Here is a 27532-nt window from a genome sequence, read left to right on the forward strand (position 1 = left end):
TGTGTGTATGTGTATATACATATATGTGTGAATGTATATCCACATATGTTTATGTATATGTTGTGTCTATGTTTCCAGAGCTTTTAAGAGTCATGAAAAATTAATAAAAAATAGAACTGAATCTACTACCAAATGAGTCTAAGAAGAATAAAAATAACATATCAGAATTTTTTAAAGATGCTCCTGAGGTATAGAGTTGTGACTGTTTGTACATAAAAAGCCCATTTTACATGGTGGTCCAGGACTCCCCAGGTTAACCTGCCTACCCTTAAGCTCTCTTGTGAAGAAGTGTGTGGCCATCAGGACTTCAGCTGAGGAACCAATTCCTTTGATATAATGTCCTGTTATAGCAAATTAAAAGAATAAAGGCAAAAACAAGCAATCTCAGAGTTTGGACTACAGTTTACTCAACTTAGGTATCCACCGTAACCCTAAAACATAGTAGAGTCTTAGTTAATAACTTTTAAGTGGAATTAAAGAACTGGGCCCTATGCTAGCACGATTTAACATTAGAGTGTTTCTGCAAATGTACCATGAAATTAGAGTCTCTTTTTTTTAAATAGTCCTTTCTTTTCTATAATTAATTAAAACTTTAAAATTCTCTTTGTACGAGTTTTATTAGGTGATGTGGCTACACCAAAGGGAGTATTTATTTGGGGAATTTAATGACATGAAATTAATTTCCATTGATATGATTCTGATTTAAAATTCAAGGACATCTGAACAGTAGGTTTGTGAAATGGTGTTAAAGACCTTCTGGCTGTTTCTATCATCAACTTTTTTTTTTTTTCCTTTTACCATCCTACTTCATATCTAGCAAGCATGCCATACATGACCAGGAGTTTGAAAAATAAATGACTGCAGCTGTCAGTGCCTACTGCTTGAATTCTTGAATTCCTTTATGAATATTTGGGCTGCACTGTGTTTTCCAGTAGCAAGCCATTTTGAAAGCAGGCATGATGGTTCTTTCATGTAAATTAATTTCTACAGCGGTAACTTTCACACTTACCCTGGGGCTCTTCTTTGTGACTTTTGCATTTATTTTAAACATTGGATTTTGAAAATTAAAATGTATTTTATTGAGTTTAACTTTTATTGGAGACATCTTGAAATTATTACTTGATCTGCATTTTATTTACTTTTATTTATTTTTTTTCAAAGAAAACATTGCTTTATTAACTGTGTTTGCCAACACACGCGGAGTGCAGAGGGGTCCTGAAGACACAGGCCCTGGTGGGGTCTGGACTCTGGAAACCCCCAGGAGTGAGCAGGACAGGATGGGACTGGGAGCTACCAGGCAGCAGCAACACAGAATCGTGAAGGGCACCCGGGCAGCGGATCTGCATTTTAAAAGCAACTAGTAAACAGGTCCCTCTTAAATAATTGCTTGTTGGTTATTTCACCACTGTGGCATTCTTTATCTGCATAGATGCTTCCAGCACCACTCTCATGTTCACCTCTGCCCTGTCACACTTCATTCCCTTTGCTGTTATTTTTTTCCATTAACCTAAGGAAACTTTTATTTGCATCCATGATCCAGCCCAAATTAAAATGTTCCCTTTTGAGTTGTTTGGAAATTCAGGTTTTTCAAAACTGCGGTGCTCACCCAAGATACTTTATTCTGGTAAACCAAATGTACTACATAATTAAAACATTCTTTCTGGCTTTTATCTAGTTAATCTCAAAATTTTGTCAGTGCTAGGGACCTTAAAAATGTACTCTGGTTTTACTAAAAATAGAAATTGCCATAGTCATTTTATCCTGTTTATTTTCTGTTTATAGTCTTGAAAACTTCCTAAGGACATGAAATCTAGTTTTATTATTGATTCTCTGATTTCTATTTGGAAGAAATATATTTTCAAATAGTCAGATAATAGATATCCTTGAGAAATCTCTCTTTAGAGTTAAGATTCATCAACACACTGTAGAAATGTCTATTTCAGACAGTGATGGTGCTTTTAACTCAGGATTGGCAAATATTTTTTGACAGCAAACATATGACCAAAACTTTACTGGTAACAGAAAAAAATAGATTTGTATAGGTGTACAGTATTTAAAAAAGAAATATATTCCACTTATGGAAGTTTGTTTCATACAAAAAGCATAACTTGGTATCCAGGAGTCAGGTGGAGGAGGGTTCAAATCCTGAGACTGCCACTTAGCTGTGTGACACATGGGGCAAGTTCCCAATCTTTCTCAACTTCATATTTTTCATAGGTAAAATAGGATCTAAAACAGTCCCTATCTTAAAAAGTTTATAGGGAAGATTAAATGAAAAAGTATCTACAAAGTGCCTGGGTAACACCTAGCAGAGTTACATGCTCACCAAGAATAGAAGCTATAAAGAGTTGTAGAGTTACTATCTACACTGATTTGTCAGGCGTGTACTCAAATGTATGTAAACATGCACTAGATGTGCTTACCCAATGATTTTCTATTGAAATATTTTGTCAATTTATATCTCTATGTAGAAATTTATTAATGGTAAATAAATATGATGTCTGACTTCTAGGAAATTCAACTCTGCGGGAATAAATCTTTGAAACAATAACAAGTAAAAGCAACTGGTGTTAGGAGTATTATTTACATTTAGTGCTTGGATAGGTATAATTGATATCTCAGGGTCGCTTTAACTGGAAAATCCCTAATTACCAGTAAATTAGAGTGTCTCTGTTTATATTTGCTGACCATTTGGATGTGTTATTCCATATAGTATCTAGTTATGTCCTTTCTGTCCTATTATGCTACTCGCTTCCCCTCACCATTTTTGTTTCACAATTTGTACAAACTCTTTGTATTACACAGATAGTAACCCTCTCTCTGTCCTTTGTTTTGTGAGCTATTTCCCCAAAAGCTACTGTTAGTCTATAGACTTTGTTGATGATTTATTTTGCTACAGAAGTTCCTAGCTGTGTGATCTGTACCTTAATGTCCTCATCTGTAAAACAGAAATGATAATAACTACCTCATATAGCTGCTAAAAGAATTAAGTTATATCAGGAAATTGCTCAGACTGGTGTTGAGATGGTAAATGCTAGTGTGACTTCCTAAAGAAGATGTAATCAAATATGTATCTCTTTTCCTACATAGATTCTAAATTTCCACTTTAATTTTTAAACACCTCTTATTTTTTCTACACATTCTTGCAGTTTTTTAAAATTTTATATTTTACAGAGCTTTATTTCCAGATGCCTGGACAGTTGTGCTAATACTATTGATGATATAATCTCTTTTTATCCCACTGAGTTGAAATGCCACCCATGTCATTTAATAAATTTGTATATCATGGAATCTGTTGCTGAATTCTTTTCTGTACCGCTAATCCTAAGTCAACACTGTCTTGATTTGATTATAGTGGCTTTATAGTTTTTTGTGTTAGTTATCTGTTAAATTATACCAACTTTTCTTAGTTATTTTTTTAAATTTGTAATTAACATAAATTGTAACAAAAATTGTAAATTACTTGCTCAGTTTTCTCACAAAATCTAGTTTGCATTCCAATTTGAAATGGAATAACATACATATATTTATTTTTGAAGTGACTACTGTAGTTCCTAATAAATACTTGAAGAGTGGGTGGAAACATCATTTCTCTTTTTTTATTGTTATTTATTTTCCTCTTTAGTCTCAAATATATCCCATTCTTAATTTTGCTTTATTACGCTTGACTGAAGGAACTTACTTCCTAGTTAATTCTCCATATGATGTTTTCTTCACCTCATTTTTGTTACCAAAATTTTATTTATTTGACCTGTTTAACTTCATAAGTTGCTTTAAAACTTTTAGGGAAAACAAAGTTTGATGCAAGAAATGCCTGCATATATCCTCACATACATGAAAAGATATGAGAACTTGATAGAGAATTCAATTAGATTTGCCATACATCCTTTACTGGAAAATATATTTAATGGAAGATGGAAACTTTAATTGAAAATGGAATATATGAATCAAGAATATACTAAAAAGTTTGTTATCAGGGAAGGGTACAAATGCCAAACCTAGATTTTAGATGATAACCTAATAACTGGAACAAAATATAATAAAATGTGGGTTGTTAAATAATGAAATCAATTGGGTAAGTGTAAATGAATTTAGTCTATTTCTGTTTTCCTTTATATGCAGTTTTAAATTATATTTTAAAAGCATAAATAAAACCGTATATTCTAAGAAACCCTCTATTGTTTATTAAATGATATGCATGATCACCGATTTCTGTGGTTTTAAATCTCTCTCTACACACACACACACACACACACACATACAAACACGCACACACGTATAGCTAAAGAGACAGCTTAAATTTTCCAATAAAATTTCTACTTTAGCCTTGAAAATTGCCATCTCATTTAAAGAAAGAAAATTTGTGTGAGAAGAGGCAAATTCCCTAGACCCTTCTGCAGAGAGATGAATTCAGGAGGTCTGGTGTTGAAGCACAGGAATCTGAATTTTAAGAACTTGTGGTAATTTAAATGATGATTGAGTGTAACCACACCTTGATAAATAACACACTGTTTCAATTCCTTGGTGAGGTCAGTTTTGTTTTTTTTCTATCACCAGGTCTTTGTTTTTAACTGTGTAGTAGGGATGATAAAAGTATAAGTTTCCTCATTCCTGTGAAAGTTAAACAAGAAATAATGTGCATAATTAGCATAGCAGCAAGCATATAGTATGTGCTCACTAAGGATTAGCTTCTGTTTTAATTAGTCATTTACCATTATGGCAATGTTAACATTACAGTATGATCTATTTATGCATTTATTCCCCTTTGTATTATAATTTCCTGAGGGAAGAAAATATTTCTTTTCTGTATTTGTACCTCTAGAAACTGGCTTAATGTCTGACGTGTCATACATGCTCAGTACATTTGTGTTGAATGAATTAATGAACTTAAGTGTACACACAGAAAATTATCAAAGTTAGCAGGAAGGATATAGAGTGAAGTAGAAGGCAAGTGGGATATAAAAGAACCAAGTGACAATTTGAGATAACAAAATGAGAGGATGGATGCCCTGAGGCAATCCTGCTCTCATCTCCACTCATATTCTGGTTCAGTCCCTATCTGTTCCCTCTGGTCTAGGTCAGCATCCTCATCTGCTCATACAAGTGGACCCCATTCAACTTTGCAGCTTCATTCTGCTTCTGTTATCTCTCCTTTACCACCCTTACTCCCTATATTTGCTGTAATATGGATTTTGTTCCCTTCTACTAAAATAATTATGTCTTATTAGACCAAACATACTACCATTGTTCTTTAAACCGAGTGCCTATTAAAAGCACATTAATGGAAAATTTCTGTAATATAATAATGTTACTAGAAATGTTTCTGTAATTTTATTTCTTATTTAGTTTTTTTTTTTTTCCTTCCAAGAGTATCCTCTATGATACTTTCTTAGGGCACAAGTACAATTAAAACATTTATTAAAATGCATAAAAATAATGAGTATCTATTTACACAACACTAAATTTCCTCAGCTATAGGGAAATATTAAAAGTATTTCATCCATAAGCCCTGTTTTAAAATAAAATACATCTTAATTTTAAATATTGCCCCCAAGCAACCTTAAATATTTTGTTCAAAATTCAAAGAAAATCTATAGATTAATACATGCATCTTAAAATAATTAAGGCGTTTACATCATTTGGGTATTTTTTTTGGTTTTAACTTTTTGGCTGTGCGGCATATAGGATCTTAATTCCCTGACCAGGGATCGAACCTGTCCCTGCCTTGGAAGCACAGAGTCTTAACCATCGGACCACCTGGGAAGTCCAAGGTGTTTACATCATTTGGAATGACAATGAAATTTTTACTAAGAATTAGACTTTGCTTCTAAAAACATTACCAGTAATAAAATATCTGATAATTTGAGTATATAAAATAAGCTACCACTTAATAAATTATTTTTTATTGCACAGAATGATGAATTGAAAGAATTCTTGGAAATTTCCAAAGTACTCTCAAGTGTATATTATAGGCTAGATATATAAATTTAATACATAATAAAAATGATTTATTGAAATTCTCATCTCCCCCTCCATGATGACAGCTGCTGGAAGGAGGTAAACTTGAAATGTAGCAACTGTTCAATCTCTCTCACAAAAATATTTTTCAGCTTTCTCTATGTATATTTTTGTTGTCATGTTTATCACTGTAACTAGTTTATTTCAAAGGAGACTACTTGATATTAATATTTAGTCAGCAAGAATTTTCTCAATGTATATTTTTAGAGGATATGATAAAATAAGGCACTGAACATATGCACGTCATATGCATGTCATATGGCAGATTCAACTTCTAAACCAGCTCCCAGATACTAACACAAACAGAGCTGAGTGGGCAATCATATTGGTGACACTGTGATATGATGTGGTGGCACATTAGTTAGGCTGTGAAACTGCATAACAGATGCAAAGCAAGATAAGCACCTCAGAACAGTAAGCTAAATATTACCTCTAGATCATCTGAGGATGATTTAAATTATGAACAGAACAAAGTTATGTTTAGAGTAGGATTCATTCGTTTAATACATATTTATTGAACAACTACTATGTGTAAGGTGCAATTCTGGGTGCTCATCAATCAAACCTAAAATTTCATCATCTCTGTTCTCAACAGAGCTGTTTAGTGACTAACTACCAACATATCAATCGTTTTTTCCTCTCTTTAACTAGGCATAGGATGACCAACTCATGCCAGTTTTAAAAGTGACCTCCAAGCTAACAGAGTCCAAAATTGTAAGAAGAATAATCAACAATTCTACAGGTAATTTTCTAGGTCCTAGATCTTGATTCTCAGACCTGTGCACTCTAGTTCTGTGAGAAACAGCATCATATATTGGCTGCTAGTTCAAACTATGTACAGCATCCTTTAGGAGAACATTCTGAATTTTATAGAGAATAATGTTACAGAGTGAAAAATAAAAGAATTTGTTCAATTACTACACGGCCCTACAATTGATGTAATGGTTTCAATTCTCAATAGCCAAAAATAATTAATTGTTTTGAAGACACTTACATGAAACCCTTAAACAGTTGGCTTGGCTTTCTTAGATACTTAATATACACAGCTGCACTGCCACAAGATTATTCCTGTGTTCACATACAGTGCAAAGAAGAATCTGGACAACTTTTCTCCCCAGCCCTTGTAGAACAGAAGTACAGGCCAGACAATATGGGCTTAGAATCCAGGGGGGTACTAAGGTCTTTGGAAAACTTCCCATCCACAGTGAATGTACCACTATCTTGTTAGTTTTCACCCTTTTTTTTTTTAATCCTCTGCTGCTGTAACATCTCTCCATTTCTTTCTTCTTTAAAAAAAAAATTATCTTTATCCTCTCATCTGTGGCTTCTTTTTAGGCCTGCCAGTAGCAGTCAATGATACTCATAGGCTTTGTGAATCTTTTCACAAAGGTTTATATTAAAGAGTATTAACTGAGTATGATTGCTCAATTTCATGTTGATTATCATAAGCTTTCCATATATATCCAAGTGTATTTTATGGCCTATTTCCTCAGCTTTACTGACAGCAGGAAATTTTTGGTGAAATTATGCTACCTTGGAATATAATATGTAAGCATGTATATAATGTTATATGTTTGCTGTCCACTTTAGCTAACTAATGATACATTGCATTAGTCTAGTGGCCTATCAGACTGCCCAGGAAGCTGTTAGATAAAGCAGGCCTTTGTTAAATCCACACTGTAAAAGACAACTTTCTATCATTGTCCATCTAATCCACAATCATGCAACAGAAACCTGTGGGCAAATTATAGATTACTTTAATACATTCTAAAGCTTTAGTTTTACCATTTCTTTACTATTATCATTAATTTATAAAACACTCAGTCTTTACAAATTGTTGTTTGTATTTTCTTAAGAATGAATGTTTCTTTTAAGTATTTTTTTTCCAAATCCCACAAATGTAAATGTAAATCTTAGTTCTGATGAATCTTATACACAGCCCATAGGCAAGTGATTTTAACCTTCCCAACCCTCAATTTATTTGTTGATTAAAAGAAGAATAACTATAATAGCTAAACGACAAGCAATGATGGTAGATTTCCATACTATGCACCACCACCAAAGCAAGGATGTTGGAATCTTCTCTAACCCACACACCATCACGGCTTCTCTGCACATCAAGGAGTTCAATCTTGGTTCGGGAAGAGGCACAGAGTGTATATGAACACTGGACAACTCAGTCTTTAATACAACAGAGTCCTGAAACATTGACAGAAATGATCCACTGATGGCTCTAGAAGTTCCTAGCCTGCAAATGAGGAGGAGAGCAAACCAGACTCAAAGAGCAGAGGTTGGTATATAGCCAGATGATTGGCTTCCAAGCATTCCCTGGAGGGCTCTTAGAGTTGATTCCTTCTTTTCCACTTAGCAACACCACCAGGTCTTTAGATCCCCTTCCCAACACATCCTATTCTCCAAAGTTAAACTCTTTTCCTTTCCCTCTCTTGTTGAGCAAATGGGGTACAGACAGAAATCTTTATAGTCATGTTGAGTAAATGTAAAATATAATTTATTAAGAAAATATGTACAATCAGAAAAGCAACCTTGTGTTAACCATCACTCCAGTTCTCATTTTCAAACATAGCAGCAGTCATCGGTGAGGCTTCCTTGTAATGGACATACCATGGAAAGGGTTCCTGGGGTGGGACTATTTTGATGCTGCACAGACTTGTAGGGACAGGCAACAAGGAACACCTGCAAGATTATAAATGTTCCTAGTTGAGGAACTGGCCTTGTTTGAAACGTGGAGCATCTGAGATCAGCAACTGGAACCTGTCATTGTTTCCTTGAACTAACTCAATCTGTTTCTGCTGAAACAGATTTTTACTCAGGTTCTGAAAGGGAGAGGAAATGAGCCTCTACTGATATCCATACTTGTTTTTACTCACTATTATAGTTCATCTACCTCATTTTCTATCTGTTGAGGAAGGAAATGGGAAAAGGAGTATCATCAGTATATTCTTTCTGAGATTTTATTTTCAATCTTCTTTATCAGTGTCCTTTGATTCTCAAGAGCCTAATTAGATTTTTTTAAACATGACCAACAGTAGTTTCTTTTTAATTGCATTCCTCTCTAGACAATGTTTAAAGGGGCTAGAAGTTCCAGAAACAAGGAAAGCATGAAGATAAATACGTCAAGATTTTATCTTGCTATTTCTATTTCACAAAGTTTTTCTTGAGAATTAAATGAGATAAAGTATGTAAGGCATTTATCCTAATGCTTGTTAAGCACAAAGTAAGGGCTTGATTTATTGAAGCTTCATTTCTGTAGCTATTAGTTACAAGTCAAGTTTGTCACGAAATGTCCCTTACATACAGAAATTTAAAATGAATACAAGAGCACGTTTCAGGCTCATTTTAATATAGCAATTTGGTAATAACAACTTCTTTAAATTCAACCACTTTAAGATGATTTGTTGATTTGAGGTGCATCTGTTAATTATCAAATAAAACTGGCTTTGTCATTCAGCCTCTAATACTGCTATTTAATGTCACTGAACTGTATGGAATATATGGGATGCAACACAGAAAAATTAATAAACAACTTAAAACTGTGTATTGGCAATAAACAAGAGTGATATGCAAAGTAAATCAAAATCTAATTTAGTAATAATACTTGTAGTAATAATCTATGGGTTTTTAAGGATTATAAATAAGATATATTTAATACCCTTAAAAAGATCCTAAATATTAGGAACATTTAGTCTCATTTCTTGGGAAAGGAAAGTAAGGGTAGGAGAAAATAAATAAATGGCCCAAATGCCACATAAGTAATAAGTGAGAGGGGCAAGACTCGAGTCTTGATCTACCTCATTCTCTAACTTAATCTCTCACTATTAGACCAAACTGCCTGACATACACTTCGTATTTCCCCAGAACTAGTAGCTTAGAGAAACATTCACTGGCTGTGTTCACAGTGTATTTATTTTCTGATAGTTATTTATTGTGAAATTCCTTATCCTTGTAGTTTTTCTAATGGAAAAAATACACTGGGATGAAAATACCATGGGAATACTGAGGGGTATTTATCTTAATTATTTCTTAGCTCTTTTGGCAATAAATAAGCAAGATCTTTCCCACCTGAAATAAGTATTAAGCATCAGGTTAAGATTAATAATAAAATGATGCCTGAATTCTATGCACATACATGCTTTTTTCACCCATGCTCACTATTTCCACATGAGAGTTGAAGGTATCCAAAATATACACACTATATTAGTCAAGGTTCTCCAGAGAAAGAGAACCAATAGGCTAGATGGATGAATAGATAGATAGATAGATAGATCTAATAAGCGATTCTATTATAATATATTGGCTCATGCAATTGTGGAGGCTAAGAAGTCCCATAATCTGCCATCTGCAAGCTGGAGACCCAGGAAATCTGGTAGTGTAGTTTGAAGGTCTGAGAACCAGAGAGCTGATGATTCCAGTCCAAGTCTGAAGGCCTGAGAACCAGGAGCACAGAGCACAGTAGAGAATCAATGTTCTGGTTCAGCCAGTTAGGCAGAGAGGAAATTCAACAGTCTTCCACTTTTTTGTTCTATTGGGGCCTTCAATGATTGGATGATGCCCATCTCCTTTGCTAAGTTCACCCATTCAGATGCTAATCTCTTCTGCAAACACCCTCACAAACACACCCAGAATTGTTTAACCAGATATCTGGTCATCCTGTGTCCCAGTAAAGTTGACATAGAAAATTCACACACCAAACCTTAGTTCCTCTATTAGTAAAATAAAGATGATAATAATAGCTATGTAATACGTGACAAAGGTGAGTGTACCCACTGTTTGGGACCACCAAAGTACTTGTGAACTACTTTAACTGTTATATTAACTTCATGGATGTTTGAAACTGGGAAAGTACATGTAAAAAATGTTTCAGGGGCAGATCAATGGAGAAAAGTTATTTCAGTAGGAATGTTGGATTTTTGTTCTACCAATTTGAAGGGGAAATATAAGTAGGCATATGTACCTAGTTTATCATTATGATAGATACTATTTTTTCTTTAAGAACATCAATTCCTAAAACTTGCAGAGTTATACTTAGATAAAATGACATAATTATTGGTTTTATACAGAAAATAAAAATGTCATGTTATTTAAAGGTGGCTGTAGGCTATTCTGAGTCATTACATCCAACTCTGAATGACACCATGAATAGGAAATTCTGGGCATTCTGTGGTGACCACAGCAACTTGTTATGGGATGTAGCTATGTGCACAATGCCAACAGGACCTATTTTTGACCCCTTGTGAACATTACCAACTGTCCTTTCACTCAGACCTTTCACTTCTAGATGAGGAGACAGAGAATACATACCCCAAACCCTCACCATTATAGAATTTGGGGCTTTGTTTAAAGATTGATTCTCATTCTTGGCATGTTCTGCACTTACTATTGCACTAAGAGGGATCCTGCAGTCTTAGCATTAATAGTAGTGTTAGTGTCTTGTGATTGCTCTCATCCTTCCCCAAACAGTGGCCCATAAAACAAAAACAAAGAAGAAAAAATTATATAAGCAATAATAGATTAATATGAACCAATTATTCAATGAGAAGGTCCTCTCTTTTAAAATAGGTGCTTGCAGGAAGCAGCCGCATAGCACAGGGAGATCAGCTCGGTGCTTTGTGACCGCCTGGAGGCGTGGGATAGGGAGGGTGGGAGGGAGACGCAAAAGGGAGGGGATATGGGAACATATGTATATGTATAACTGATTAAATTTGTTATAAAGCAAAAAAAATTAAAAATAAAAAATAAAATAAAATAAAAAAATAATAATAAATAAAAAATAAATAAAATAAAATAGGTGCTTGCAGAGGTGACTCTAAAGTGAAATTCTGCACTCTAGGCCTCCCTACATACTGCCTGGAGAAGACTTTCCAGTGTCTCTCTCCTAAATCACATTTGATTGATGAGATCCCATAGTGGAGTTAGAATGCTGTGATGAAATGTTTATGTGAGGTTTTGAGAAGGCTAGGCCTAGAAGAAGAGAAGGTTTGTATTTTTAATTATACAATGTGAGTATAATCTGAGCACTAGAGTGATCAAAACTGGGAACTTTCAGAAACTCAATGGGTTCAAAAGTGGGGTGAGGAATAAGAAAAGTAAGAAAGCAAGCTTCTCATGAAGCTGTTCACTGAAAACAGAGCTGAGAATAAATTCAGGCTAGACCCAAGGAAAGAAGTGAATCGACTAAAGAAAAGCCAGAGTCAAGGGCTTGTCAGGATCCTGGACAGCACCAGAAACAGAAGGCTCTGGCAGGAAACCATGGAAGATTATTGGCCTATTCAAAGCTAGTTGAGGAACATGAGCTGTGAACCTATAAGCAATTCCTGCTTGGAATGTTGTCTGTGCCCCAAGAAGACTTTATTTTGAGACATGTAAAAGCATGCTGGGTATCAAGAGGAGTTTCTAGGGGGAGGATTTAACCTACAAGTTTTTTTAAGCCCTTTAAATAGGCCTGCAGTTGTAGCCCACAGACAGAACTATGTGTCAAGAAAACAGATCCTAGCCCTAGATCCGTTACCATCTGCCTAAGCACTTGTGATTGTTATTAAAACTTTCTGTACTACTTTTCTTATCTCAAAATTAGGAAATTCTTTATTGTTCTAAAATGTCATAATTCAACATCAAGTCCAACTATTGTATGAGTATAAGGGGGCAGTAATTCATTTATGCATATATGACAACTTCCTCTTCAATTTCCACTTTCATTCCCACACCTGTGAACCAGTAGGGGATATTTATATGGTTTAATGCAATGCAGATTCCACTGCTGGTCTTTTTACAGTTGTTAGAGTTGTCTAAAGAAAATTTCAAATGATAAATTACAAATTGATCCTTAGAAAGCAATCTCATAAATCAAGTGTCAATAGCATTAAAGACCTTAACAAGGAAAATAAGATGAAAATTGTCTTCTTGATTTAAAATAGGTTAAAAGAAAAGGTATCTAATTTCAAATTGGTGCTGAAGAAACATATTTCCTCTCTATATTTCATATATTCATTCATTTATGCCTTCATCTAACAAATATTTATTGAGCACCTACAATATGTCTAGGACTCTACTAGGCTTTGGTGATAGAACAGGGAACAAAACAGACAGAGATCTCTGCACTACTGCAGCTCACGTTCCAGTGGAGGGTCGGGTCAGAAGATAATCATAGAATGTGGAGGGTGACACACATTACAGAGAAAATTAATACAGACAAAGAGGATAGGGAGTGGATGATGAGGAGTGGGAGATGCCTCCTTTTACACAGAGCCATCAGGAGATGGGATTTTAAGAAAGGAAGGTAACCTGGGAGTCTGACTTCTTGAGATGACTGAAGTATCCCAGAGTAAATGACATAATTGACATAATCACTTTAGTTCTGATGATCTCACAGTGGTCATTCTGGTGAAGCTGTGAAAGTTGGGGTGAGGGAGCAAGACTCAGGGCCATGCCGGAAGTGTGCAGAAGTCCAAGTACCTCCCTATCCTGCCAGAGTTGATGTGAAGGCTCTTAGGGAGGTACAGGCACTTCTGAATGGTTTGAAAACACTCAATAATCAAATACTTGAATGGATAGGGAGAAGGTAAAAAAAAATTATACTGAAAGTTATTTAAATCAGTTTAATATTGAGGAATAAAGAAGGACATTTACAAATGTAACTATTGAGAGGCTGACAGGAGGACAATGATTCTTAAAACTTTCACTTTAAATGATGTATATACTTTGAATTTAAGTCAGAACTAATGTAAGAAATTAGTAGGCAGGCTTTAAGGTATTAGAAGCTAAACTCTTTCTGCAGGAATGCAAGTTTAGTGAGCATGCAAATTTTTATTAAAAAATAGAGTAAGCATGAATATCTGTTAGGATTTTTAGCAAGGTCTAAGAAACTTCGACACAACATAAAATGTACACTTAAAAGAGCAAATGAGGATCCAAATCTCAAATCTACATGTCCTTTCTATCCACAGAGGGAAAAAGCACATCAAACAAGGCTCCTACTTCTCCCCAGTACTACTATTTATTAACACTACATGTGGACTAATTTCTTGTAACCTGAAGGAAGTAATCATGGGATCCATATTTAATATTTATACTGATTTTCAGCTACCATTGAGAGAGGTTTTGAAGACTTTAGAAGGATCGGAGTGACAACATGCAATTTCCTGATTAAAAACAGGGAAGTAAAAATGTTTCAATTCTCCTACTTCACTGTTGACATTATTCACAAGAGGAAATATTTTGGGGCAATTCAAGAAATAAACTGATCAACTAAACCAAGCAACAGATTTATTGAGAAGCCCGTACACAAAGGAACAAGAAAACAACAAAACAAACAGGCAAACAAATAAACAGAAATACATATACATGCACACACTCACACAACATAAAAATTGCCCCTCTTTTTTTCATGCTTTCATGCTTAGGTATTTGATATCCTCTGCATAACACTCTTCCAAGTTCTAATTAATGCTTTGGTCCTTTGTGAAATTTCGATTTTATGATATGATTTGGTATAAAAGGAAAGGAAACTATGTTTTAAAAGTTAAAGAAGTATACTAATATATATTTCAAATCTTCCAAGATAAAATTGGCTTTTATTTTACCTCTCCACTCACATGTCACAAAGTTGTTTTTAAAATGATGAATTACAGCTCCATAGAAAATATGTTAGATTTTCACACAGAGATCATTCCACTAATGTGATTCAGTCAAGAGATATTTCATCTGTTGTAGTCAAAAAAGAAATGACAGATTGCTAAAGGAGGATGAAATTTTGATTAACAGGAATGCACACATGGCTACATAAAAATGATTTGTTGAGAAATCTAAATAAAACTAATAGCAAAAATATTAAAAGACACAAGAAAACTCAAGTTTTAAGAATCAGTCTGTACTTGATATTCAGGATATTAATTGCAATTTCTATTTTTTAACTATTTTAAACCTTTAATAATTGTGACTGTTTAAAGAATAGTGATAAAGAATAATGATAAAAGTAAAAAAAAGTATTAAAACACCCATTTCTTTCCTCATGATTGCATTCTCCTTTTAAAATTTTGCATAAATTATTATCTTGCTTCTCCGTATAATTTTACCATATCTGTAAGTGCTAAACAATGTATCATTTAGTTTGCCTGATTTTGAAGATGGAATCATAGAGTATATACTATTCTGTTACTTTTTATTTCAATCAACATTACATTTTTGAGATCCAACCACATTGTTGTATGCAGTTTGTTCATTTTCAGTGTCATAGCATTCAATTATATGAATATACAATAATTTATTTGTTAGTTCTGTCAATAAACATTTTGATTATCTGAAGTTGCTTTTTTCATTTTTACTTATAATTCTGCTGTTAACATGTATATACCTTCTGATACCATGAACAAGAGTTCCTCTGTGGAATTTATCTATGATGGAATTTTAGGGTTGTAGGGTACATGCGTATTTAACTTTATTAAGTAATATCAATTTATTTTCCAAAGCATTGCTAACAAACTATATCCTATACCTACAATGTATGGATCTTCCTCTTTCTTCACATCCTCACCCACACTTAATAATGAGGAAAGCTAAATGCTGACAATCTTACAAGGTTAAATCACACCTTTTCATTATTAATTAGCACCATTAATATTAATAACCCTAAGCATATTTTCCCTTGTTTATTAGACTTTAGTGTTTCATTCATGAATTGTCTGTTTGTACTTCTTGTCAATTTTTTATTGAGTCATTTTCCTTTTTATTTCATACATTATGTATTCTGGGTACACTTTGTCAGTCATTAGCATTACAAGTGTCTTTTCAAAGATTCAGCTCTGCCTAGTAACTTTCTTTATAGTGTATTTTGATGAGCAGTTGTTCTTAATATTAAGGTATTTTAAATTAAGATTCATATGTTGAGATAACTTTAGATTAATATGTAGGTGTAAGAAATAAATAGAACAAATAGAATAAATCCAAAGAAATACATATCAGAACACATAAATAGTCAAAGCTTTGAAAATGAAAGTCTTGAAACCATGAGAAAGGACACCTATCTACAAGTCAAAAACAATTCAAATGACAGCAGATTTCTCATCAGAAACCACGGAGTGCAGAAGACAGCGGTACAACATTTTTTAAGCACTCACACACTGAAAGAAAAAAAAAACTGTCAATCTAGAATTCTGTAGCCAGTGAAGTATCATTCAGGAAAAAATCAGCAATCAGTAAATTTTCAAGTAAAGGAAAGCAGAAAACAAAGAATAAAATGGCAGACTTAAGGCCTAGCATGTCAACAATTACATTAAATTGTAAATAGTCTAAATATGCCAATGAAAAGACAGAGATTAGAAGAATGAATTAAAGAGCATAATTCAACTATATTATTTCTATATAAAACCCACTTCAGGTATAATGACATAAGCAGGTTAAAAGTAAAATGAGGAAAAAATATAGCAAGAAAACATTATTCAAAAAAAGCAGGAGTAACTATATTAATATCAGATAAAGTAGACTTCAGAACAAAGATAACCAGAGACAGGGAAGGGCATTATATATATATATATATAAAAGGGCTCAATATACCAAGAAGAAATGACAATTTTGAACAACAGATTTGCAAATTATGGGAAGCAAAAATTGATAGAACTGAAAGGAGAAATAGAAAAGTCCACAATTATAGTTAGAGACTCCAATACCCTACTCTCAACAATACATAAAACAACTAGACAATCAACTAAGTTTCATATTTTATACAAAAACTAACTCAATGGAGAAGGTGTGGAGAAAAGGGAACCCTCTTGCACTGTTGGTGAATGTAAATTGATACAGCCACTATGGAGAACAGTATGGAGGTCCCTAAAAAAACTAAAAATAGAACCACCATACCACCCAGCAATCCGCTCAGTGCTTTTTGACACCTAGCGGGGTGGGATAGGAAGGGTAGGAGGGAGACGCAAGAGGGAGGAGATATGGGGATATATGTATATGTATAGCTGATTCACTTTGTTATAAAGCAGAAACTAACACACCATTGTAAAGCAATTATATGCCAATAAAGATTAAAAAAAACAACTAACTCCAAATGGAATCACAAACCTAAATGTAAATGTGTAAATTTATATGTAAAATATACAAAATTTTTATTTAAAACCATAGGAGAAAATCATTGGTATCTAAGGCTAGTCAAAGAGTTCTTAGACTTGATTCCAAAAGGATGACCTATAAAAGGAAAAATTGATATATTGGATTTCATCAATTTTTTTAAATTTGCTAAGTAAAAGGCTCTGTTAAGAGCATGAAAAGACAAGCTACAGAGTTAGAGAAATATTTTTAGAACACATATCCGACAAAGAACTGGTATCTAGAATACATAATGACCAAAAAAACTGAACAGGAAGAAAAATATGCAATTAGATAATGGACAAAAGATATGAAAAGACATTTCACTGAAGAAGCAATATAGATGGCAAATAAGAAAATTAAATGATGCTAAATGTCATTAGCCACTAGGCAAGTGCAAATTAAAACCATAATGAGATAATCACTACTTACCTATCAAAGTGGCTAAAATAAAAAATAGTAGAATACCAAATGCTGGTGAGGGTATGGAAAAACTAGATTATTTATACATTATTTGAGATTGTAAAATGTTATAGCTACTCTGGAAAATATTTTGGCAGTTTCTTCAAACATTCAAGTGATATACAACCCAAAAATTTCACCGCTAACCATTTATATTAGAGAGATAAAAACTATGCACACACAAAAACTTGTACAGAAATGTTTACTGTAATTTCACTTATAATAGTGAAAAATCAGAAACAACACAGATATCCTTCAACACACAGATTCAGAAAAAGGAATGTTGTACTGTTTCACACACCAGCCTAGATATCTCTAGAGAACTAAGCTAAGTGAGAAAAAGCAACCCCCAAAAGTTATATATTGTTTGATTTTATTTATAAAACATTCTTGAAATGGAAAAAATACAGAGAGCTTGAGAGCATAAATTAGTAGTTGCCAGGGATTATGGGTTGGGAGGAGAAGTTAAGTGTTGTTATAAAAGGGAACATGAGGAATCCTTCTGTTGTTGGAACTGTGGGGTTTTTTGTTGGTTTTTATTTGAAGTGTAGTTGATTTACAATGTTGTGTTAGTCTCAGGTGTATAGCAAAGTGATTCAGATATATATATATTTTTTCAGAGTCTTTTCCATTATAGGTTATTATAAGATATTGAATATAGTTCCCTGTGCTATACAGTAAGATCTTATTTATCTATTCTCTATGTAGTATAATATATAAAACTGCCAAACTCCTAATTTATCCCTCCCCCCTCCTTTCCCCTTTGGTAACCATAAGAACAATAATAAATTTTATCCTCGATATCTTTTGATTATATTTATAGTAAGTGACATTTTTAATTGCATATTCTAAATTTACTTTCCTTATTGAAAAGCAATTAACTTGTGTGTGGATCTTATATTGAGATAGCCTGCTAAACTCACAAATTAGAAGTATATATATAGCTATATATATTACTATATACATATATATCACAGAATTCTGAGTGAATCCTTATAGGATAGCATTATGCTATTTTCCAGGTCTTTCCATCTTTCTCTTCTAATTTATATCTCTTAGTCTCTCTATTCTGGATAATTTTTTTCATAAATAGATATATTAAAATTCAATAACTTTTCTTTTGCTTATATTTAATCATTGTTTAATCCATCCATTAAACTGAATTAAATTTTGAATTTTGAATTTCTAGAAGTACTGTTTAGTTCCTGTTCAAATCTAATTGAATTTGAATATATATTGGAATTTTCTGGTTCTTATATTACTATATTTTTATTATTTTAATCATATCAAACATACTTATTTTATATTCTGCATCTGATTTGTCCTATATCCACAGTTTTTGTGGGATTGGTTCTGAAGGCTTTTGGTATTGTTACTCTCAGTCATGGTGGCTTTTCCCTCACATATTTAGTGCTCTTTGATTGTGATTTCATCTTTTTTGAATTTTACCTGTGCCATATTTTTTTCTTTAGTACTAGGTTTAAAGTGTTAATTTGCCTCTATCTGATGGGTAGGAAAAATGTTGGTATAGGATCTCTTTATAATTTTTGTTTAAGGTTTTCAGACAACACAGCCCATGGGATTATTTCCCCAAAAGTGCGTAAGTGTAGGCTAGTAGTTAGGAATTTTCAAAGGATTCTTTTTCTTTTGCTGCCTTCAACTAGACTCAGTGTCAAATTAGGCAGACATTGCACTAGATGTATCTGCAGGACATGGGCCTCATGTTTATAGTTGTATAGATGATGGGTGCAGCCTCCTCTCACTTGCAAAAGTTGACAATGATCCAACAACACATAAATTTAATGCTTATCTATATTCGCGCTGTTTATTCAGCCACTTGGTTATCTATAAAAGAGTTCAAATTTTTCAACAATGTCCATTTATCTTACAATGATGATGTTTGACTTTATCTGTTCTATTTAACTTTGAATTTGATTTTCTTATTAGTGGTTTGTACTAAACTTAATGGGTCAAAATTTTAAAGTCAGAAATGATTTTAAACTCATCTCTTTACATATACTCTAAATTACAAGATTAAGTGATGTTTCCTAAATGTCAGCCTCATACTCACCTTTCACTCCAGCCTCTTCCCTCAACCTAAAATACTGTCTTAACCTCACACTCCACACAGTCCCACTTGGTAAAAATCTAACACCACCTCAAAGCCCAAGCGAAACATGAAGTTCAGTAAGCACTCCCTTACTGTCTGCTCCCACAGTCACACCACGCTGCCAAGGTTATTTATTTTATTCATATATTTTAAACATTAATAAAATTTATTCATCCTCATTTCAGTGTCAAATCCATAATTAAATACCTGATTAGAGAAATCTTGACCTTTCTTGTTATATTGTAAAGTAACATGGTATAATCTGTTTCCTCAGATGAGAAAGTTAAGATTTAAAATATTATATATAAAGTAAACAGAATCTTTATTTCAAAGCAATGAAAAATGACTAATGGCACAAAAAGGAAGTTGATGAAGAATGACTTGAAGTAGTAACTATGTAACTTAAAATCTCAGGGCATACATTTGGGGAGTAGTTTTTTTTTCATAATGCAGTTTTGAAATGACAAATAAATGAGACTTGGATACAATTCTTTTCAACTATGGCTCTGAGATGTACACTCAGAGTAAAAAAGTAAAAAAGTTATGTTTTAGAAATAGATTAGAAAAACATGAATTAATAGATCTGATAAAATTACACCAGAGGTGTTAATATCAAGAAGTAAAAACCTATAAAACACCCTTCAAAGGGGTACAAAACAGAGCCCTCCCAGATGTTATTTGGAAAATGAATTATGCACCAAACAAGTAAACACCTGAAGGAGAAATATAAACTGGGTGCAATTTAATTATACCAATCTCACTGTGACAAATATAGCAATGGTTTTTCATTAAAACTTATAAAATAACTACAAAGGTTACAAACAGTTCATAGCTTTAATGTTCCTTCATTATCCACTTTTTTCACCTTCTTCTTGTACTTCTTTTATATTTTAAACCATATTCATTTAGCATTCGGCCAAAAGAAACAGCAAGGCTCTCTTGAACCTGCCACCAATGATTTATTAAGCTCATTTTCTATTCATTTGTTTATAGATCAAATGTAGAAAGAAAGGCTCAACATTATTGAACATCTTTAATAAAAAGCACACACACCAAGTATTTAAACTTTGCATTGTGCTACATTAGACATTTTGGAAGAAAGACAATAATTACACATAAGTAATTGCTTTGATGTAACCTCTCAAATCAATACAGCTACTTAGTACAAGGTAGGCATTTATGTATGTTTAGCATTGGCACTCTTTCCAGAGTATGATATTTCAGGTAAATGTGCTTTATTGCAGACATAAGAAAGCAGATAAATGAAGTTCTTATTGACAGCCTCTTTCTCACTTGCTAGCCTTTATAAGTGGGATGTCATTAATCTCCCACTTGCTACAACAGAAGTCTCCACATTGTTGACCATGCAGCCCATTAGTAAAAAGTTTTTGTTTTGGCTACTCTACTTTATAATTTACAAATAATAAAATGATCTTATGTAGATTACAAAAAATAAAAAGTTTTCCAAAGTAGAAATTTTAAATGAATGTGATAAACACTAGCAAAAGAAAGACCTAATATTTTCTTTCTGTAACTTTTTGGATCATCTTGCTTATTCCCTGAGGTATGCATGCACCATTCTAGAGACCATCATTCTAGAAAACCTATGTGTCTCTGTTAGACACCACATGTAGTATATCTACAGAATGTAGGAAACTACAATAAGTGCTTTTCTGGTACTTTCCCATAGAATCAGAAGGTTTTTATTAAGTAATCTTCACGTTTAAGTAAAATGAATCTTTAACAGCATTGCCACATAATACTTTTTTGCCCAGTCATAAAAGCTAAAGTCTCACCAATAGCTGGTGAAAGGATTAATCTTAGGTCCAGCATAGTTATGGGATACTCTACACAGTCCAGCCTATTTTTCATTGTATCATTATTTTTTATATAATGATTGATTTTTCCATTCTAAAAATAAGCACAGGATATATGATCAAGCTAGACTCCAGGGTTCTGGTATATTTAATATTCACATGTGGGAAATGAGTAACTAAATTTTGTCATTTACATGGTTTTACTGTTGGTTTCAGTGGTCCAATATGCAAAATATTATGAGGAACAGTGGTCAGCTGTACCTGTTTCCATTTAACAATGACAAAAGTGATTCTATAAGTTGAATTACTAAAGAAGTACACCTGCTTAGAAGTAAGTTTTAAAATACAAGTTATCAAAATCTAAATTATCAGAATAAGGGGCTTTTAGGGGTAGCTGCATTTCCACTAAAACCTCCCAAAGTTGTGCATTCCTAACAAGTGGTGGAATGATAAAAGCGGGTGTTGGGGCTTCCCTGGTGGCGCAGTGGTTGAGAGTCCGCCTGCCGATGCAGGGGACATGGGTTTGTGTCCCGGTCCAGGAAGATCCCACATGCCGCAGAGTGGCTGGGCCCGTGAGCCATGGCCGCTGGGTCTGCACGTCCAGAACCTGTGCTCCGCAACGGGAGAGGCCACAACAGTGAGAGGCCCGCATACCGCCAAAAAAAAAAAAAAAAAAAAAAAAAAAAAAAGCGGGTGTCATGTAGACTATTCCTGCATCTTAAACCCAGTGTCCTGTGTCAGGGTTTCATGTTACTAATGCTGCTTTTTCATGATAAAAGTAGATCAATGACTCTGTGCAGGTCATACGTCTTAGAGACCAAGATCTCTCTGATGAGTCCTTGATGTACTATTACAACGTCGATGTGATTACTAAAATATACAGTTTAACCAGAGAAAATGAGGTATTTTAGCAAAAGAGAAATACTGATTTCTAACTGCATTTTGACATCAACAATGCAAAGGTAACCAGAAAAAAGAAGGAGCTTATTGTGTTTTATGACAATATATCACTGTATTCCGAAATCCAATTGTGACCATGGGATGCTCCTTTCATACAAGTCCCTTGCATGAAAGTTTTGAGGCACCCACATAAGCAAATGATGCATTGCATTAGACACAGATGTGAGAGTTAATTGTAAACTTGTGGAGGCAACATAAAATCAAGGAAACAATGATTTTAGGATGCAAACAACAATATGTTAGTATGATATTATGTGGTCTATTAAATTTTTTAGGAAGCACCTAGAACCCTAGAATCTTAGAATTTAAAAGTCAGTGTGTGCATCAATTTAATTCAATCTTCTTTTGTTTTTATAGATGAGGAAACTGAGGGCAGAGAGGTGTAATATCTTACTCAAGGTCACAAAGTGAGATAGCACAGAACCTAGACCAAACCCCTGGCATCCTAGTCCTTAGTCTAAAATATTCTATTACCCTACCTACAGCACATTTCTTAGACTATTAAATGATATTATTTTATAACATAAAAGTAAATTATTTTTATTTTAACAATGAAAAGCCACTTGAAGTCCATCTTGGCAAACAATGTTGATTATTTTAAAAATTGCTCTAACTATAAAATAATGAGAATAATTTCTTTCTTATTATCTTATTTTGAGAGGAGTTTCAAAACAGAAGGAATCAACAGAAGGAATATATATTAATATAAAATCAAATATATAAAATAAAAATATATGTTAATAAAGTAAATATAAATAAATATATATATGATTATATACAATACATATATATACCTATACATGTACATATATACACATATGCACACAAACGTATACTACATTCATGAATATCACATTCATTTGAGTGATTATATTTCTATATTTTCAAGAATCAGGTTTTATTGTTTTATAATCAGTCTATAAAATAATAAATGATGAATCTGTGACATATTGAAACACAGAAAAATATATGGTGAGGCAAATTAGGTTATTATTTACAAAGGAGAATTTACCAGAGAAAAAAATGAGGAAAACTGATAAAATAGAAGATTCTCCTCCTGATTAGCAATATAAGAATCTCAAAACTTTTCAAATGAAGCAATTCTTAGAGGTCTTCACTATACTACAAATTATATTTCTAAAATTTCATAACTATGATTGGTGGGAGCCTTCTTGCCAAAAATGAGGCAAAATCAGGCATCTTTAGCAAACTGATAGATCTCTTACACGCACAGCAATTTTGAGGAAACATGAATATAACATTTCTGCAGTTTGCTTCACTATATTATTTTGATACATTTTATTTTAATGTCAGCTCTGATTCCTTCTTTATATTCCAGTGAGATTCATGGCTGCCTTGCTGGAGAATCATAAGCTTTGTTATTGTCCTGCCTTTGAAAATTAAAGAAAAATTTGTTTCAACTGGAAACTCCTAACAGAAAAGAGTATGAAAAAAATATTGCATACATGTATTGTGTGTCACAGGGATTGTATCAGAAAAAAAAATTTCTTTGTAAAGAAATCTAGGTTGTTCAGGTGGGGAAATACTATCTTAATCTAAAGAAAACATTTCCAACAGGTGAGTGAAAATCGTAAGTTAACCTTTACAGTTTTGTGTTCCAAAATTATATAAAGCTGACAAAATAATATTCAGATAGCATTATCACAAAAGTAATGTATCCCTCCATGAAAAATGAACATAACAGGGGAGTACTGTAAGACAAGTGAGCAGCTGCCAAATCCTCCAGTGACACTACTTGTTGACATTCTCCTCAATCCATTTTGCATGGTCTCTCGGCACTTAATGTGCAGAGAACATTCACATTTGCTGGCCCGATGCTTTTCAATTACATCCCTTTGCTTGGCCTGATACTAAACATGCCACCGGGTGACAGGCAGAGCAAGATGAAAAAGACTCCTATTCCGTCTCACTTTTCCTGACCTGCCATGCCTCATGCTCATCCCCCTTTTCGACCCTATTTTATGCTAGAAAGATCACAATCCTTGTGGTGTATTACCCTGAAATTTCTTCAAAAATGTCCCAGTCCCTAAATTGGTCTCCATTCAACAAAGATATATATCCCTATCCCCTAAGTGACTAACAGATCTTTAGACCTCTTATCTATAATTTCCATAGAATATGACCAGTACCAGGAAAATGGTATACTGCCAAATGATTGAAGCACTGCATATAACATCAGTAGTAAAAGCAATACACTGAATTCAGAGGATCCAGATTTTCAAGAGAGACTAAATGAATTATGTATGTCAGTTAGTCATACTGTTCATTGATTTTTATTTTTAAAAATTTAGTAGGTACTTTCACATTTGACCTTTAAATCAATGGACATAACCTCTGGTCATGGATTTCTTTCCCTTGGGAAAAGAAAAATTATGGTACATAAAAATAATCATCAAGAATATTATAGTTATTATCAACTGCTCTACCAATGTAATCAAGTATTCATCTATTTATTTTTATGTGAGAAATTAAAGCACACGTGTTGCTATCCATGTAGCCCATATTAACTAGAAAATAAGAAGACTAAACTGAGATTTATCTCACCTTCAGTACTGGCCCTAATATCAACACATGGATAAATGTTATGCTTTACAAAGCTTTGTTCTTTTTCTTGAACATAGCAATACAAGCTTAGTTTATGAAATAGAATTCTAAAGTTACTTTCTTGCTTGTAAGCTATTCAGAGTTCAGTCTTAAGGCATGATATTTGTTCTTATTTCTCTGGGGGTCTGCAATGATCCCATCTAATTAATTAGAATTCATTATATTAGAAATTAGGGGATAGTTCTTCCTTTCTGAACAAGATCACATAAATTCCAGACTCCCTGTTCTATAGGGATATTATACAGGGGGACTCTATAGCAAACAATGGCTAGGATTTTTAGGTTATAGAATATTCTTGCTTTTTACTCATCTTTATGTCTCTATGGGGAATCGTAAATATTTTAATTTTTATTTTTGGTTAATTCTTTTTTTTTTTTTTGGCTGCATTGGGTCTTTGTTTCTGCACGCGAGCTTTCTCTAGTTGCGGTGAACGGGGTCTACTCTTCATTGCGGTGCGCGGGCTTCTCATTGCAGTGGCTTGTCTTGTTGCGGACCACAGGTTCTAGGCGCATGGGCTTCAGTAGTTGTGGCGCCAGGACTCAGTAGTTGTGGCTCGTGGGCTCTAGAGCACAGGCTCAGTAGTTGCGGCACACGGGTTTAGTTGCTCCGTGGCATGTGGGATCTTCCCAGAGCAGGGCTCAAACCTCTGTTCCCTGCATTTTCAGGTGGATTCTTAACCACTGTGCCACCAGGGAAGACCTTAATTTTTATTTTTAATCAAAAAATGTTCTCTGACCCTCAGTGAGAACTGGGAGTCCCTATAATCAACACATGATTTGGGAGGTCCTGACAGAGCTTTTGGAAGAGTGCAGAAAGGTGATAGAGAAAACACTCCAGGCATTTAAAATTTTTTTTCTGTATTGAAATGCATAATTGCTTTGTGAAGTTTCTGATGTGTTTTGCTTTGCAAACATACTATAATATGTATTTCTTAGGAGTCACTTTTAGTCTCTGTGAGGCTCAACTTTAAATTAATTTCTAGAATCTAATAAATTGTGTTTTTGTTTTATATAACAGTCTAATTTCAGATGATTTATAAAGTTGTATTACCAGAACATTTTGTAGCAATTTATTCAGAATTTTGAAAAACTGGGATAATTTAGAACAATGTATGCAGAATAATCAAATTAAACACAAAAATACATTGGAAATTTAAATTCCATAACTATCAATTAAAATAGTTATTCAATACCATTCTGCTTAACAAATTGACAAAATTAAGTAAAAAGTTAATTCACAATGTTAAATCAATGGTAATTTTCATACATTGAATGTGAACTGAACAATACTAGAAGTAAAGAAACCAGAATGCCATTATAGTGACTGAGAGGTGGAATTATGGGACTTTTAATCTTTCTGCTTTTCTTTGCTTTACAAATGTTCAAAAAACATGAATTAGGGGCTTCCCTGGTGGCGCAGTGGTTGAGAGTCCGCCTGCCGATGCAGGGGACACAGGTTCGTGTCCCGGTCTGGGAAGATCCTAGGCCCGTGAACCATGGTCGCTGAGCCTGCGCATCCGGAGCCTGTGCTCCGCAACGGGAGAGGCCACAACAGTGAGAGGCCCGTGTACTGCAATAAAAACCCAAAACAAGGGCTTCCCTGGTGGCGCAGTGGTTGAGAATCCGCCTGCCGATGCAGGGGACACGGGTTCGTGCCCCGGTCCGGGAAGATCCCACATGCTGCGGAGCAGCTAGGCCCGTGAGCTATGGCCGCTGAGCCTGCGCGTCCGGAGCCTGTGCTCCGCAACGGGAGAGGCCACAACAGTGAGAGGCCCGCGTACCGCAAAAAAAAAAAAAAAAAAAAAAAAAAAAAAAAAACCAAAACAAAACATGAATTAATAAGTTTATTAAATTTTATTTTAAATATAATACAGCTGTTATCTAGGGTAATTCCTTGATTACAGAGTCTTTTAGAAATGATCATTCTTTGGGTAGGAATAACCAATTTCTGAAAGTCATCCCAAGTCAGCATAGTTATGGTTCATCCCCCTGTGTGCTCTTCCCACTCTTTCTGGTCCTTGATGTCCTTCTGCTCCCAGAAGCCGCCTACTCTTGTAATGAGGATAAATTGGACATGTTGGTAACCAAGTGAGCATTTTTCACTATAAATTAGTTCCAATCTAGGTTCTATCTCAAACTAACATTAGGCCTTAAATCAATAAAGACTTTCACATTTAGTTTTCTAATTCCTCATTGTGAAATTTAAAAAAAGCTTTCTCACTGAAGGATTTAATAATGAGCTCTGCTACCAAAAACAAATGCATAAGGTAGTGTTTCTACCTCAAGAAATTCATGCTCTAGCTAGAAAATTAGATACACTAAACAAATAATTACAAAATGGTGTGAAAAACATCAAAACAGATGTCTATTTAGAAGTGCTAAGTGAGCACAACAAAACAAACTATTTTACTTAGGAAGTTTGTGTAAGAAGATGACAT

The 27532-nt window shown here is 33.9% G+C and overlaps 1 pseudogene across 1 annotated transcript in view; it reads left to right on the plus strand.

Annotated features, from left to right (window-relative positions):
- Nucleotides 1–1277: 1277 nt before the first annotated feature.
- The window catches only part of LOC309810275 (akirin-1-like), an 89114-nt pseudogene continuing 62859 nt past the window's right edge, over nucleotides 1278–27532 (plus strand). Inside the window, exons 1-2 of the transcript in view lie at nucleotides 1278–1360; nucleotides 13406–13594. The product of the transcript in view is annotated as an akirin-1-like (transcript). The remainder of the gene's footprint in view (nucleotides 1361–13405; nucleotides 13595–27532) is intronic.

Source organism: Mesoplodon mirus, assembly GCF_964341445.2.
Source record: "Mesoplodon mirus genome assembly, chromosome: 9".
NCBI lineage: Eukaryota > Metazoa > Chordata > Mammalia > Artiodactyla > Ziphiidae > Mesoplodon > Mesoplodon mirus.